The sequence below is a fragment of the Artemia sp. Qi Xiang Cuo genome, chromosome 8 (assembly GCF_049724085.1).
Source record: "Artemia sp. Qi Xiang Cuo chromosome 8, ASM4972408v1, whole genome shotgun sequence".
NCBI classification, from domain to species: domain Eukaryota; kingdom Metazoa; phylum Arthropoda; class Branchiopoda; order Anostraca; family Artemiidae; genus Artemia; species Artemia sp. Qi Xiang Cuo.
This window is the reverse complement of record NC_142801.1, coordinates 73049045-73066818: the sequence shown is the minus strand read 5'-3', so window position 1 is coordinate 73066818 and position 17774 is coordinate 73049045. Positions and strand designations below refer to the sequence as shown.

Sequence of the window (17774 nt, the reverse complement as noted above, 5' to 3'; positions counted from 1 at the left end):
ACCAGTATTTCAAACAGTGTGTCGTTCGATAAATGTGCTTCTTTCCGGCTTTCTAGGGCTACAATAGTAGTAAGTATATATGGAATTTGCGTAGGTTATATTCCTTCCGGTGTATTTCCACCACTTTACATTCCCTGGCACCTTTCCATGGCAGATTACCAGACTGATTATTGCTATTGTTGTCAATTGAATATGGAATTATACAAAACCTACCAGACAAGTTTCCGGGCCAACCAGACATGTTTCTGGGCCAAGCAGACAAGTTTCTGCGTCAACTATAAGTTTCTGGGCCTTTACGTTCCATGGCACCTTTCCAGAGCATGTACCTATGGATTTGGGGCCTTTACGTTCCTTCCTACTATAGCAAGGCTGGTTTTATGGGTATAGTCTGGCTTGGTGGGTATAGTCTGGTTTGGTGGGTATAGTCTGGTTTAGTTTTTCAAAGAGAGTGAGTATTTGACATTTTTGCGAAACGGGATTCGCAAATTGGATACTCTGAAGTATATTAATTAATTTTTTGAATAATAGGAGTGTTAATGATTCTAGTTAGTGATTGGATTGTATGGCGGTGGAGAAAAAAAAGCATTAAATTGATTATAAGGTAAGGAGACCCCGAAGGGGTTGTTAACTCAGGGAATTTGTTATAAATTTGAAACAACATCAGTCTATGAAAATGGCTAACGGCGATAGAATGACATTTTGAGTTGACCTAGCTTTACCTCTCCGATGTGTCAATTTTGGAGGGAAAATAAAAAATACTCAGAATCGAAAATAAATGGGATCTGCCTCAAGGGTAAGGCTCAGAGTCCCTTTCTTCCCCAATTTCTGAGGGCAGGGGAGGGGGGGAGGGACAATTTTGGAAGTAAAAACAAAAATTCTCCGAATTGAAAATAAATGGGATCTGCCTCAAGGGCAAGGCTCAGAGGCCCTTCGTTCCCAATTTCTGAAGGCAGGGGAGGGGGGGGGGAGGGTCAATTTTGGAGGGAAAATAAAAAATGTTCAGAATCTAAAAATAATGGGATGTGCACCAAGGGGAAGGCTCAGAGATCAATCGGTCCCCCATTTCTGAGGGCAGGGGAGGGGGGAGGGTCAAATTGGGAGGGAAAACCAAAAAAGCTACGACTAGAAATTCAATGTTATCTCCCTCTCTGCCCCAATTCAGTGCTCCAACCTCCCTCAGTATCAGAGGGCAGAGGGGGGGGGGAGTCAATTTGGGAGGGAAAACCAAAAAGACTCAGACTTGAAAATAAAAGGGCTCTGCCTCAAGGGGCAGGCTCAGAGGCCCTTCGTTCCCCAATTTCTGAGGGCCGGCGAGCGGGGAGGTCAATTTTTTATGGAAAACCAAAAGTACTCAGAATCGAAAATAAAAGAGATCTGTCTCAAGGGGAAGGCTCAGAGGCCCTTCGTTCACACATTTTTGAGGACAGGGGAGGGGGGGAGTCAATTTCAGAGGGAAAACCAAAAATACTCAGAATCGAAAATAAAGGGGATGGGCCCCAGGGGCAAGGCTCAGCGGCCCTACGGTCCCCAATGTCTGAGGGCAGGGGAGGGGGGAGAGACAATTTTGGAGGGAAACCCAAAAATGCTCAGACTTGAAAAAAAATGGGATCTGCAGCAAGGGCAAGGCTCAGAGGCCCCTCCTTCCTCCGTTTCTGAGGGCAGAGGGGGGGAGTCAATTTGGGAGGGAAAACCAAAAATACTCAGACTCGAAAATAAAAGGGCTCTGCCTCAAGGGGCAGGCTCAGAGTCCCTTCGTTCCCCCATTTCTGCGGGCCGGCGAGGGGGGAGGCAAATTTTGGTTGGAAAACCAAAAATACTCAGAATCGAAAATAAACGCGATCTGCCTCAAGGGGAAGGCTCCGAGGCCCTGCGTTCCCACAGTGGGGAGGCCAGGGGAGGGGGAGGGGGATTCAATTTCAGAGGGAAAACCAAAAATACTCAGAATCGAAAATAAACGGGATCAGTCTCATGGGCAAGGCTCAGAGGTCCTTCGTTCCTCCATTTCTGAGGGGCAGGAGAGGGAGTCTAATTAGTGATTGGATTGTATGACGGTGGAGAAAAAAAAGGATTAAACTGATTAACAGTTAAGGTAACCCTGAAGGGGTTGTTAACTCAGGTAATTTGTTATAAATTTGAAACAACATCAGTCTATGAAAATGGCTAACGGCGATAGAATGACATTGTGAGTTGACCTAGCTTTACCTCTCCGATGTGTCAATTTTGGAGGGAAAATCAAAAATACTCAGAATCGAAAATAAATGGGATCTGCCTCAAGGGGAAGGCTCAGAGGCCCTTCGTTCCCCCATTTCTGAGGGCAGGGGAGTGGGGGAGGGTCAATTTTGGAGGGAAAACCAAAAATGCTCAGAATCAAAAATAAATGGGATCTGCCTCAAGGGCAAGGCTCAGAGGCCCTTCGTTCCCCAATTTCTGAGGGCAGGGGAGGGGGGAGAGGGTCAATTTTGGAGGGAAAACCAAAAATGCTCAGAATCGAAAATACATGGGATCTGCCTCAAGGGCACGGCTCAGAGGCCCGTCGTTCCCCAATTTCTGAGGGCAGGGGAGGGGGGAGAGTCAATTTTGGAGGGAAAACAAAAAATGCTCAGAATAGAAAATAAAGGGGATCTGCCCCACGGGCAAGGCTCAGCGGCCCTACGTTCCCCCATTTCTGCGGGCAGGGGAGGGGGGGGGAGGGTCAATTTTGGAGGTCCAAAAAAAAAAGCTAAGAATCGAACAATAATGGGAGCTGTCTCAATGGGCAAGGCTCAGAGGGCCATCCTTCCACCATGTCTGAGGGCCGGGGCGCGGGTGAGTCAATTTTGGAGGGAAAACCAAAAATACTCAGAATCAAAATTAAACGAGATCTGCCTCACGGGGAAGCCACAGAGGCCCCACCGTCCTCCATGTCTGAGGGCAGGGGGGCGGGGGAGTCCAATTTGTAGGTAAAACCAACAATAATCATAATCCAAAATAAACAGGCTCGACCTCACGGGAACGGCTCAGACACCCTTCGTTCCCCTATATCTGAGGGCAGGGGAGGGGGGAAGGCAATTTTGGAGGGAAAACCAAAAATACTCAGAATCGAAAATAAACCAGATCTGCCTTAAGGGGAAGGCTCAGAGGCCCTTCGTTCCCCCATATCTGAGGGCAGGGGAGGGGGGTTTAATTTTGGAGGGAAAACCAAAAATACTCAGAATCGAAAATAAACGGGATCTACCTCAAGGGGAAGGCCTGGGCTGATGTTTGCAAGTCGAAGAATTTGTCTTTGTTGGTTTGAATGTCTAAAGTGCCTGTCTTTCTCTGTTTACATGTCTTATATTTTTTTGTTTGCATGTCCGGGTTGGTGTTTGCAAGTCCAAGTTGGGTTTTCAGACCTACGTTTTTTTTTAGATTTTCGTGCGTGTTTGGTTCCCGGGGTTTATTATTTGAGAAGTTAACTTTAGTATTTCATAGTTTGACTTGCCTGAAATCATGAATTAGAATATTTAATTGGCTGTTTGGGAATTTTCAGACCTAGTTTTTTAGATTTTCGTGGGTGTTAGGTTCCTGGGATTTATTATTTGAGAAGTTAACTTTAGTAGTTCATAGTTTGATTTGCCTAGAATCGTGAATTAGAATGTTGAATCAGTTGTTTTGGAATTTTCATACCTAGGTGTTTTAGATTTTCATGTGTGTTTGACTCCTGGGGGTTTGTTATTTGAGAAGTTAACTTAATGTGTTTGTGGGTTTACGTGCCTGAACTCATGAATTAGAACAGTTGTTTATCTGTTTGGTTTTTCAGACGTAGTTTTTTAGATTTTCGTGGGCGTTAGGTTCCTGGGATTTATTATTTGAGAAGTTAACTTTAGTATTTCGTATTTGACGTGCCTGAAATCATGAATTAGAATATTTAATTGGCTGTTTGGGGATTTTCAGTCCTAGGATTTTTAGGTTTTCGTTTGTGTTTGACTCCTGGTGTTTATTATTTGAGAATTTAACTTTAGTATTTTGTGGTTTTACATGCCTGAAATCATAAATTAGAATATTTAATTAACTGTTTAGGGTTTTCAGACCTAGGTTTTTTAGATTTTCGTGGATGTTTGACTCCTGGGGTTTATTATTTGAGAAGTTCCTGGAGTTTATTATTTGAGAAGTTAACTTTAGTATTTTGTGGTTTTATGTGCCTGAAATCATAAATTAGAATAGTCAATTAGCTGTTTGGGTTTTCAGACCTAGTTTTATAGATTTTCGGGGGTGTTAGGTTCCTGGGATTTATTGTTTGAGAAGTTAACTTTAGTATTTCATGGTTTGACTTGCCTGAAATCATGAATTAGAATATTTAATTGGCTGTTTGGGGATTTTCAGACCTAGGTTTTTTAGGTTTTCGTGGGTGTTTGTTTCCTGGAGTTTATTATTTGAGAAGTTAAATTTAGTATTTTGTGGTTTTAAGTGCCTGAAATCATAAATTAGAATAGTTAATTAGCTGTTTGGGCTTTCAGACCTAGTTTTTTAGATTTTCGTGGGTGTTAGGTTCCTGGGATTTATTATTTGAGAATCTAACTTTAGTATTTAATGGTTTGACTTGCCTGAAATCATGCTTTAGAATATTTATTTGGCTATTTGGGGATTTTCAGACCTAGTTTTTTTTTTAGGTTTTCGTGTATGTTTGATTCCTGGGATTTATTTTTTGAGAAGTTAACTTTAGTATTTTGTGGTTTTATGTGCCTGAAATCATGAATTAGAATAGTTAATTAGCTGTTTAGGGTTTTCAGACCTAGGTTTTTTATATTTTCTTGGGTGTTTGTTTCCTGGGAGTTTATTATTTGAGAAGTTAACTTTAGTATTTTCGGTGTATGACGTGCCTGAAATTATGAATTAGAATAGTCAATTAACTGTTTGGGTTTTCAGACCTACGTTTTTTATATTTTCGTAGGCGTATCTGATGAAAAAATTTAGATCGTATGATCATTTTTATTTATTTTTTAATGCACTAGTTTTTCAGTAAGGAAATTCGATATCCTAAAAGTGTTTAATTCAAACTTTTACCATGACCATCGATGTTGTTATCAGAATTTCAAAAGGATCATTTATGAATGCTGGCGTATCTGATGAAATAATTTAGATCGTATGATCAATTTAATTTATTTTTTAATGCAGTGATTTCACCTCTTGGATATACATTACAGATACTTCATTCAAGAAATTATGAAAAAATAGCAAGTAAGTAACAAAATCTTTATTGTTTTTACCTCTTGGATACACAATACGGATATTTCATTCAATAAATTATGAAAAAATTGTAAGCAAGTGACAAACTCTTTCCTGAAGTCACATCTTAGTTATACAATGCAGAAACTTCATTTAAGAAACTATGAGAAAATTGTAAATAAATACGTAACAAATTCTTTCTTGAAGTCACCTCTTGGATACACAATGCAGAAATTTCCTTAAAGAAATTATGGAAAAATTGTAAGTAAGTAGTAATTTCTTTCTTGAATTAACCTGCCGGATAAACAAAAAGAGACATCGTTCAAGAAATTATTAAAATATTTGTAAGTAACTAACAAACTCTTTCTTGAAGTTACCTCTTGGATACACAATGCAGAAATTTCATTTAAGAAATTATGAAAAAATTGTAAGCAAGTAACAAACTCTTTCCTGAAGTCACCTCTTGGCTACACAATGCAGAAACTTCATTTCAGAAACTATGAAAAAAATTGTAAGTAAGTAAGTAAAAAATTCTTTCTTGAAGTAACATCTTGGTTACACAATACAGAAATTTCATTAAATAAACTATGAAAAAATTGTAATTAAGTATCAAATTCTTTCTTGAATTCACCTGCTGGATACACAAAAAGACATTTTGTTCAAGAAATTATGACAAAATTCTAAGTAAGTAACAAACTCTTTATTGTTTTCACGACTTAGATACACGATGTAGAAATTTTATTTCAAGAAATTAAGAAAAAATTCTCAGTAAGAAACAATTTCTTTCTTGAAGTCAACTCTTGGATACACAATATGGAAATTTCATACAATAAATTATGAAAATATGTGTAAGTAAGTAACAAACTCTTTATTGATTTCACCTCTTGGGTATACAGTACAGATACTTCGTTCAATAAATTAGGAAAAAATAGCAAGTAAGTAACAAACTCTTTATTGTTTTCACCTCTTGGATATACAATGCGGATATTTCATTCAATAAATTATGAAAAAATTGTAAGCAAGTAACAAACTCTTTCTTGAAGTCACCTCTTGGATACACAATGCAGAAACTTCATTTAAGAAACTATGAAAAAATTGTAAGTAAGTAAGTAACAAATTCTTTCTTGAAGTCTCCTCTTGAATACACAATACAGAAATTTCATAAAAGAAATTATGAAAAAATTGTAAATAAGTAACAAATTCTTTCTTGAATTCACCTGCTGGATAAACAAAAAGACATTTTGTTCAAGAAATTATGAAAAAATTCTAAGTAAGTAACAAACTCTTTATTGTTTTCACGACTTAGATACACGATGTAGAAATTTAATTCAAGAAATTATGAAAAAATTCTCAGTAAGTAACAATTTCTTTCTTGAAGTCAACTCTTGGATACACAATACGGAAATGTCATTCAAGAAATTATGAACATATTTTTAAGTAAGTAACAAACTCTTTATTGATTTCAACTCTTGGATATACAGTACAGATACTTCATTCAATCAATTATGAAAAAATCGCAAGTAAGTAACAAACTCCTAATTGTTTTCAACTCTTGGATATACAATAAGAGAATTTCATTCAATAAATTATGAAAATTTGTAAGCAAGTAACAAACTCTTTGAAGTCACCTCTTGGATACCCAATACAGAAATTTTATAAAAGAAATTATGAAAAAAATTGTAAGTAAGTAGCAAATTCTTTCTTGAATTCACCTGCTGGATAAACAAAAAGACATTTCGTTCAAAAAATTATGACAAAATTCTAAGTAAGTAACAAACTCTTTATTGTTTTCACGACTAAGATACACGATGTAGAAATTTAATTCAAGAAATAATGAAAAAATTCTCAGTAAGTAACAATTTCTTTCTTGAATTCAACTCATGGATAAACAATACGTAAATTTCATTCAAGAAATTTCGAAAATATTTGTAAGTAAGTAACAAACTCTTTATTGATTTCACCTCTTGGATATACAGTACAGATACTTAATTCAATAAATTATGAAAAAATCGCCAGTAAGTAACAAACTCTTTATTGTTTTCACTTCTTGGATATACAATACGGAAATTTCATTCAATAAATTATGAAAATTTGTAAGCAAGTAAAAACTCTTTCCTGAAGTCACCTCTTGGATACACAATGCAGAACCTTTATTTAAGAAAGTATGAAGAAATTGTAACTAAATAAGTAAGTCACAAATTCATTCTTGAATTTGCCTATTGGATAAACAAAAAAAAGTTATTTCATTCAAGATACTATGAAAAAATTCTAAGTAAGTAACAAACCCTTTCTTGAATTCGCCATTGGGTTGCACAATACAGAAATTTAATTCAGGAAACAATGAAAAACATTGCAAACCAACTCTTTCTCGAACTCGCAGCCTGGACAGACAATACATCAATTTAAATCAAAAAATTATGAAAAAATTTTAAATAAGCAGAAAACTGTTTCTTGAATTTTCCTTCGTGATGCACAATACCGATGTTTCATTCAAGAAATTATAAAAAAAATTGTAATTATGTAACAAACTCTTTCATGACTACATCTCTTGGATACACAATACGGAAATTTCATTCAAGAAATTATGAGAAAATTCTAAGTAAGTAACAATCTCTTTCTTGAAGTCCCCTCTTGGATGCGCAATACGATACGGAACTTTCATTCAAGAAATTATGAGAAAATTCCAAGTAAGTAACAATCTATTTCTTGAATTCCCCTCTTGGATACACAATACGTATATTTTATTCAAGAAATTATAAAAAAAAAACGAAAGTAAGTAACAAACTCTTTATTGATTTCACCTCTTGGATGCAAAAAAAGACATTTCATTCAAGAAATTATGACAAAATTCTAAGTAAGTAAAAAAACTCATTCTTGAATTCGCCGTTTGCATGCACAATACAGAAATTTCATTCTATGGGACCTCTAAACGTGATTAAACACGTTTTGAAACTACATGCTATTTGCTTGCCTTTCCTTGGTACCTTTCCAAACGAGCGGGGATTCCCCACTGGTTCCTACACATTGCAAAAAAGTGAGCAGTACGAAAACTCCGAAAACTTTTAGTGGTCAATCAGAGACAGCGGAGATTGCTCAATATACGATAACTTGATTGGTTATTGGTTACACACCGCAACGGCGCATACATAGTGAGAGAGACATGCCAAGTAGACATAGCTTTATTTCATTTTTTAAGGTTAATTTAGACGAGGTTACGTGCGCGCACGTAACCTCGTCTAAATTAAACTTAAAAAATATTCTATTCTAATTTATGATTTCAGGCACGTAAAACCACAAAATACTAAATGTAACTTCTCAAATAATAAACTCCATGAGCTTCTAAAATAATATACCCCAGGAGTAAAATATCCATGAAAATCCAAAACACCTAGGTCTGAAAATCCCTAAACAGCCATTTAAATATTCTAATTTATGATTTCAGGCACGTAAAACCACAAAATGCTAAAGTTAACTTCTCGAATAATAAACCCCAGGAGTCAAACACACACTAAAACCTAAAAAACATAGGTCTGAAAATCCCAAAACAGCCAATTAAATATCCTAATTCATGATTTCAGGCACGTCAAATACGAAATACTAAAGTTAACTTCTCAAATAATAAATCCCAGGAACCTAACGCTCACGAAAATCTAAAAAACTAGGTCTGAAAACCCAAACAGCTAATTAACTATTCTAATTAATGATTTCAGGCACGTAAAAACACAAAATACTAAAGTTAACTTCTCAAATAATAAACCCCCAGGAGTCAAACACACACGAAAATCTAAAAAACCTAGGTCTGAAAATTCCCAAACAGCTAATTAAACATTCTAATTCACGATTTCAGGCAAGTCAAACTATGAAATACTAAAGTTAACTTCTCAAATAATAAATCCCAGGAGCCTAACACCCACGAAAATCTAAAAAACTAGGTCTGAAAACCCAAATAGCTAATTAACTATTCTAATTCATGATTTCAGGCTCGTCAAATCACGAAATACTAAAGTTAACTTCTCAAATAATAAACCCCGTGAACCAAACACGCACGAAAATCTAAAAAAAAACGTAGGTCTGAAAACCCAACTTGGACTTGCAAACACAAGCCCGGACATGCAAAACAAAAAGAATCAAACATGTAAAATGAGAAAGACAGGCGCTTTGGACATTCAAATTAACAAAGCCAAATTCTTCAAATAGCAAGCAGCAGTCCAAGCCTTCCCCATGAGGCAGACCCCGTTTATTTTCGATTCTGATTATTTTTTGTTTTACCTCTGAACTTTACTCCCCCATCCCCGCCCCTGCCCTCAGTAAAGTGGGACCGAAGGGCCTCTGGGCCGTCCCCTTGAGGCCGATCCCGTTTATTTTTGATTCTGAGTAGTTTTGGTTTTCCCTCCAAAATTGACTCCCCCTCCCCCCTGCCCTCAGCAATGGAGGTAGGAGGGGCCTCTGAGCCTTCCCCTTGAGGCAGATCCCGTTTATTTTCGATTCTGAGTATTTTTGGTTTTCCCTCCAAAATTGACTCCCTCTCCTCTGCCCTCAGAAATGGAGGAACGAGGGGCCTCTGAGCCTTGCACTTGAGGTAGATCCCATTTATTTCCGATTCTGAGTTTTTTTGGTTTTCCCTCCAAAATTCACCCTCCCCCTCCCCAGCCCCCAGAAAATGGGGACCCAGCGGGCACAGAGCCTTGCCCTTGAGGCAGAAACCCATTATTGTAGATTCTGAGCATTTTTTGTTTTCCCTCCAAAATTGACCCTCCCCTGCCCCTCCCCTGCCCTCAGAAATTTGGGAACAATGGGCCACTGAGCCTTGCCCTTGAGGCAGATCCAATTTATTTTCGTTTCTGAACCTTTTTGGTTGTCCCTCCAAAATTGACCCTCCCCCCCCCCTCCCCTGCCCTCAGAAATTGGGGAATGAAGTGCCTCTGAGCCTTGCCCTTGAGGCAGATCCCATTTATTTTCGATTCTGAGTATTTTTGATTTTCCCTCCAAAATTGACACATCGGAGAGGTAAAGCTAGGTCAACTCACAATGTCATTCTATCGTCGTTAGCCATTTTAATAGACTGATGTTGTTTCAAATTTATAACAAATTACCTGAGTTAACAACCCCTTCAGGGTTACCTTAACTGTTAATCAGTTTAATCCTTTTTTTTCTCCACCGTCATACAATCCAATCACTAATTAGACTCCCTCTCCTGCCCCTCAGAAATGGAGGAACGAAGGACCTCTGAGCCTTGCCCATGAGACTGATCCCGTTTATTTTCGATTCTGAGTATTTTTGGTTTTCCCTCTGAAATTGAATCCCCCTCCCCTGTCCTACGAACTGTGGGAACGAATGGCCTCAGAGTCGTCCCCGTGGGTCAGATCTCGGTTATTTTCGATTCTGAGTATTTTTGGTTTTCCCTCCTAAATTGACCTCCCCCCTCCCCTGCCCGCAAGGTAGGGGGAAGTAGAGGGTCTTAGCCTTTCCCGTGAGGTAGATCCCGTTTATTTTCGATTCAAAGTATTTTTGGTTTTCCCTCCAAAATTGACTCCCCTCCCCCTGCCCTCAGAACTGGAGGAAGGAAGGGCCTCTGAGCCTTCCCCTTGAGGCAGATCCCGTTTATTTTCGATGCTGAGTATTTTTGGTTTTCCTTCAAAAATTGACTCCCCGTCTCCCTTGCCCTCAGAAATGGAGGAAGGAGGGGCCTCTGAGCCTTGTCCTTGAGGCAGATCCCATTTATTTTCGATTCTGAGCATTTTTGGTGTTCCCTCCGAAATTGACCCTCCCCCTCCCCTGCCCTCAGAAATGGCGGAACGAATGGCCTATGAGCCGTGCCCGTGCGGCCTCTCCCGTTTTTATTCAATTGTTAACCTTTCTGGTTTACCCTCCAAAATTGACCCTCCCCCCCCCCTCCCCTGCCCTCAGAAATTGGGGAACGAAGTGCCTCTGAGCCTTGTCCTTGAGGCAGATCCCATTTATTTTTGATTTTGAGCATTTTTGGCTTTCCCTCCAAAATTGACCCTCCCCCCCTCCCCTGCCCTCAGAAATGGGGGAACGAAGGGCCTCTGAGCCTTCCCCTTGAGGCAGATCCCATTTATTTTCGATTCTCAGTATTTTTGATTTTTCCTCCAAAATTGACACATCGGAGAGGTAAAGCTAGGTCAACTCACAATGTCATTCTATCGCCGTTAGCCATTTTCATAGACTGATGTTGTTTCAAATTTATAACAAATTACCTGAGTTAACAACCCCTTCGGGGTTACCTTAACTGTCAATCAGTTTAATCCTTTTTTTTTCTCCACCGTCATACAATCCAATCACTAATTAGAATCATTAACACTCCTATTATTCAAAACATTAATTAATATCGTTCATAGTGTCCAATTTGCGAATCCCTTTTTGCAAAAATGTCAAATACTCACTCTCTTTGAAAAACTAAACCAGACTATACCCACCAAACCAAACAATACCCATCAAACCAGATTATACCCACCAAACCAGCCTTGCTATAGCAGGAAGGAACGTAAAGGCCCCAAATCCATAGGTACATACTCTGGAAAGGTGCCATGGAACGTAAAGGCCCAGAAACTTATAGTTGACCCAGAAACTTGTCTGCTTGGCCCAGAAACATGTCTGGTTGGCCCGGAAACTTGTCTGGTAGGTTTTGTATAATTCCATATTCAATTGACAACAATAGCAATAATCAGTCTGGTAATCTGCCATGGAAAGGTGCCAGGGAATGTAAAGTGGTGGAAATACACCGGAAGGAATATAACCTACGCAAAATCCATATATACTTACTACTTACAATCAGGATTTCTAAGGCTATAGGCTTATACACACTCCTTCTACAGCTCAACATGTTTATAGCTTGAATATTTACTCTCTCCAATGATGTTCTTATCTCCCAAAGAAACAATAAAAATAAAGACCATCTGCCATACCATTTACAGAAGTCCTGCATCCAGGTTTTCGAAAAAGAATTGTTTCGGGAATAGTACTTCCAGCAGCAAGCTGTACGAAAAATATGGTTCTGTCTTAATTTTCACGGCTATAATCAAGCTTTCAAGGGCTAAAGACTCAAATGTGGCCCTGCTCCACCTCAAAGTGTTAAGAGTTTCACTCTTTACTCCCTCCAATGATGTTCTTATCTCTCTTTATAAAAAAAATCACGACCTTTTCCCATCCAATCCAACAACGTCTTACTTACATGTTTTTGAAAACAGTATTTCAAGCAGTAGGATGTGCGAAAAATTTGGTTCTGTCCCACTTTCTAGGGCTATAGGCTCAAACACGCTCCTCCTCCACCTCAATCTTTTTAGAGCCTCACTCTTTGCTCCTCCCCCCCCCCCCCTCAATGATGTTCTTTTTTCAAAAAAAAGACATTTTACCATCCTATTCACGGAAGTCCTGCTTAAAAGTTAAAGAAGTCCTGCTCCACCATAATGTCAAGGATTTCCGCTGATCTCCGTTTCGTGGCCCTCAGCCAGGAAGTGCAATGGGGGCTGGAGGCCAGCCATCCTGTGCCTTAACACACCCTTCCTGCTTACCTTCCCCAGATTTCTCCAGGTACCCATTTAGAGCTGGGTCGACTCTGGCTAAGCAGACAGGGTCACACCAATGACCCGCGTCCCAAACCCAAAAAAGTGGCCACGCCAGGGATCGAACCCGTGCCCCTTGGGACAAAGAATTATCAACCCAGCGCGCGTCGACTTAGCCAGGACGGCTAATTATGATGATAGTGATAATTTTAATATGATTATATATTTTTATTGTTATTAGTACAACAAGAACGACTACTACTACAACCTGAAAACTCAGAGGAGCGCCAAGCCACTTAAGGCCAACCCTGCTCCTTCTCCACCTCACTCTGTTTAGAGCTTAAATCTATACTCCCTTCAATGATGTTCTTATCTCCGTAAAATAAAAAAATCCTTCTCCCATTCCATCCACGGACGTCTTGCTTCTATGTTTTCAAAAAAGCACTATTTTGGAACCGGTATTTCAAACAGTGTGACGTTTGATAAATGTGCTTCTTTCCCGCTTTCTAGGGCTACAATCAGAATTTCTATGGCTATAGGCTCAAACACACTCCTCCTCCACCTCAACATGTTTAGAGGTTCAATCTTTACTCCCTCTAATGATGTTCTTACCTCCCTAAAAAAAAAAAATTAAAGACCTTCTCCCAGACCATTTACGGACGTCCTGCATATAGGTTTTCAAAAAAGAACTGTTTCGGGAATAGTACTTCAAGCAGTAAGCTGTACGAAAAATATGGTTCTATCCTATTTTCGAGGGCTATAATCAAGCTTCCTATCGCTAAAGACTCAAATATGGTCGTGCTCCACCTCAAAGTGTTAAGAGTTTCGCTCTTTACTCCCTCCAATGATGTTCTTATCTCTCTTTAAAAAAAAAATCACGACCTTTTTCCATCCAATCCAACGACGTCGTACTTACATGTTTTGAAAACAGTATTTCAAGCAGTAGGATGTACGAAAAATTTGTTTCTGTCCCATTTTCTAGGGCTTCTTTTAGAGCTCCATTCCATTTTTTTAGAGCTTCACTCTTTACTCTTCCCCCCCCCTCAATGATGTTCTTATTTGCCAAAAAAAGACATTTTCCCATCCTATTCACGGAAGTCCTGCTTAAAAGTTTCCAAAAAGTAGTTTCAAACAGTAAGCTGTACCAAAATGTGACTCTATCCCGCTTTCTATGGCTATAATGAGAGAAAGGTTGATATGGCTAAGACACATTTGCGGATGAAGGATGAAAGATTTCCAAATATTGTTAATGTCAGTCAACCATCTAGGGCAAAACGAAAGGCAGTTCGTCCCCGAATGGGGTAGGAGAAGGTCGCAGGCAAGGACTTAATGAAAAAAAGAACGTCTTGGGAGTGTTTAAAGTGGAGCTTAGAATAGACTGGGATGGATAAGGAGTGTGCGTAGTTGTGTTGGCTTCGCCCGGCTTGGTGAATCAGTGAGTTGTTAATAGTAGTAGCAGTATCATCCTTGATTCGTAAAGCTTAAACTAGCTATCTTAAAAGTTCTTCCATTATTACCCGTGAAAGCAGGGTGACCCCTTGACAATTCCTGTGGGAATCATCTAGTATATCTTCCTAAGACTTTTGAAACGCGCACGTTTATAAATAATCAAATACAAAACAGTATATAGCAGTCAATACATAGCAGGATTTTTTTCAATTTTCTGCTACTGAAGATGAAAAGACAAGTATTTTAAAGCCTAAGAAATGAACAGTTTTGTTGTTTTTAGATTGTTTCCAAAGGTAATAAAAAAAATTATATCTAGGTGGGGGGGGGGGGTGAGGGAGCAATTTAACCTCTGTCATCCCCACCCCAATTGGTGCGGCTCAGTTTTTTCAATAGAAATACCAAAAAAAGACATTATTTTTAAATCTAATGAAGGCTGCAATTTTGTTGGTTTTCCGATTTTTTCAATGAACATACCAAAAATAGGTATATTTTAAAATGGAGAATTTAGGGAAAAATTGAGCCCCTGTAATCCTTCTCCACATCTCAAATGATTCCCCTGGGTAAAGGTCTAGTCTAGCCAACACGTGTTGAAACTAAAGTTGTACTAGAATCTGGCAATGTGAATAAAAACTGTGCATTTGATACCATTGCTTATATTTTTACTGGAAATTCTTCAAGCAACATGAAAGTTAATAATAATAGATTCGAAGTTCTGTATAATAAACTAAATTGCAAACCGTCCACCCCCCCCCCCCAAAAAAAAAAATTAAAACACACTTGCAGCAGTGTGGCTGCATTGCTGCATAGACCTAAATACGAAAGAAATGAAAAAACATAAGCCGAAGAAGAAAATATTTAATTTCCTTTAAAAAAAAGGGATTAATTGCAGTAATTTCCAGGGTAAATTATAATTCTTTTTTAAAATTTTATTAAGAGACAATTCTTAATTTTTCTCATCAGAAAGCTTTAAGGCTCAATATCGTCTATTCTAGCACGAAGAGGCTTACGATTGATAAGCAATGGATAAAATGTATAATTATAAAACTAGATTAGTATTGATCGTTGAGACGAAATCAAAACTGGCTCTCTATGAAAGCTCCCAAGGAAAGGCTCTCCACCTTTTTCAACACTTCGACCTCTCACACTTTCAAGATTCATTCTAAATTTCTTGTTAAAATTGGCATCAATTGAGGGAGGGGGGATTACAGTGAGAATTGCTCCCTTAAGTTTTGAAACTATCTTTTTTGGGGGGGAGGGGGAGGGGTGGGATTATTTTTGTTGAATAAGCCTTTTTTGGTATCTTTATTGAAAAAACAACCAATCTGCCGCTCCCTCTATTTCTTGACAAATATATTTTGCCCCCCTCAAAGTTTTCATGAATTGACGCTACTACTTAATAATACTTTGTCTTCTAATCTTAAATGGGATATCCATCCACGTGTTCAATATCACAAGACAGACCGACATATCCCTTATGCTACTTTCGCTTCTTTAGAAATCTAAATGCCCAATAAATCATATTTCCAACATTTACATTTCTCTTGTTCAGCCTTTAATAGGAAACAGGCGTTCCATGTGACTCATCTGAGTCACACGACTATTCTGATGGTTCAACTGAGGCAAGCAAACATGGAAATAAAGCATGCACTTCTTTTAGTTCTTCAGAAATACGTATAGGGGAATACCCTAGCATTCGGATAGTGCCTAATCTTGAAAAAACATTTTTATTAAAATTCATTTCCTAAACACAGACAGCAAGTTCATAATCTTAGAAATGCCAAAAAAGGTCTTAGATAATTGGGATTAGTTGACTATAACCTTGGAAAACTTCTTTTTTCAAATTTAAGCTTTAGCAAAAGTTACCTTTATAGCCTAGCCTATTTAAGAATAGCCATTAAATCCTTTCTCACAAGATTTTTATGTGATTAAATCTGTAGAGATCGGGTATATCTGTTACTGAGATACTCTGTTCCAACTTTATGATTGTAAGATTAAGCTGTAATTTCTAGGATCTGGTTCAAGTTAAAAATGCGATATCGCATTATTAGTGACATTAATAATAATAATAATAATAACAATAATAATATAATAATAATAATAATAATAATAATAATAATAATAATAATAATAATAATAATAATAATAATAATAATAATAATAATAATAATAATAATAACAATAATAATAATAATAATAATAATAATAATAATAATAATAATAATGATTATAATAATAATAATAATAATAACAAGTTCATTAATAATAATAATTAATGAAATGGCTCTACTATTAATTATTAGTGCATTTAAAATATGGCTACTATAATCGAACACTTGAAATACTCCATCTACTTCAACACCTCTACCTCTCACTTGGACTACTCATTCTAAGCTCCTTGGTAAAAATAGCGCCAATTACAGGTGGGAGGGGGGGGAGTCGAAGAAGGAGACACCCTTGTTGTAACAGTTCAAAGAATTGACATATGGATAATTAACAGTAATTAATATTTATTACTAATTAAAATATTACTAATATAATTAATAATTTATTACTAATTGATATATAAAAACTAATTATTGGATATGGTCATTAAATTTATGCCTAAAAATTTTTATAATTTTCCGCAGTACACACCACACATTGTACTTACTTTATTTCTCATGCTGACCAAAGGGGTGCATTACGCAGGTACCGATCTCCCGATTCAATGCCTTCGGCCAGGAGTGCATTGCGTGGTTCGGGGCACATTGTACTGGGAACTCGAAATGGCGAATGCTTATTACAAAAATTTAGACAAACTTAATTTTGAAAAAAAACCATCAAATTTTTAGGTGTTATAAAATTTTCTATGATGATTTAGCTACTGAAATGGTTATTAGCTGGTTATTGAGAATTTCATCCCATCCCTTCTTTTTTTACAATCCATTGGGACTTCAAAGACACTAATCTCTCTATAGGCCTAAATAATTTCTTATCAGAAAAACAATCAAATCTAAGTGAGTATGTAAGATTAAAAGTAATATTTACGCTTTAGTAAAACATTCCATCCATCATGCCCTTTGCTTTGTAAAGGGTAAACACGCTCAGTGATGATATTAAATTTATTACTGATGAGTGATGATTAAATACTGATGATATAGTGATGAATATAGTGATATAGTGATGATATAGTGATGAATACTGATGATATAGTGATGATATAGTGATGATTAAATACTGATCAAAAAAATATCGACCATGCTCTCTTAAACTTTGTATTCTTTCTGGATTAAAACTCTTTAAAATGATATAGATATCTGGCAATTGATGTTCATACAAAAGAACAGCAGCCCTAGAAAAAAAGGAGTAAAAAGCAGTTAATTATATGCCATTAATTTAATTAATTAAAATTAAATTTATTAAGTTATTTATAAATTTAAGCAGTTAATTATAGGCCATTAATTTATTTAATTAAAATTATTGATTGTAATATTTAAATTGTCAATATCCTTAATTGCAATAATAGTAATTCATATGTACCTGGCGATTGATTTTCACACAGAAAACAGCCACTCTTAATAATAAGAAGCTATCAATTATTTGGTAATCAATATGACTATTTGTAATTAATATGAATGT

At 37.2% G+C, this 17774-nt stretch overlaps 1 protein-coding gene across 1 annotated transcript in view; it reads right to left on the bottom strand.

Annotated features, from left to right (window-relative positions):
• The window catches only part of LOC148949781 (exostosin-2-like), a 98439-nt gene extending 81165 nt beyond the window's left edge, over positions 1-17274 (bottom strand). Inside the window, exon 1 of the mRNA XM_089093089.1 lies at positions 17184-17274. The gene's annotated coding sequence lies outside the window, so the exon portion shown is untranslated. The remainder of the gene's footprint in view (positions 1-17183) is intronic.
• Positions 17275-17774: the final 500 nt, after the last annotated feature.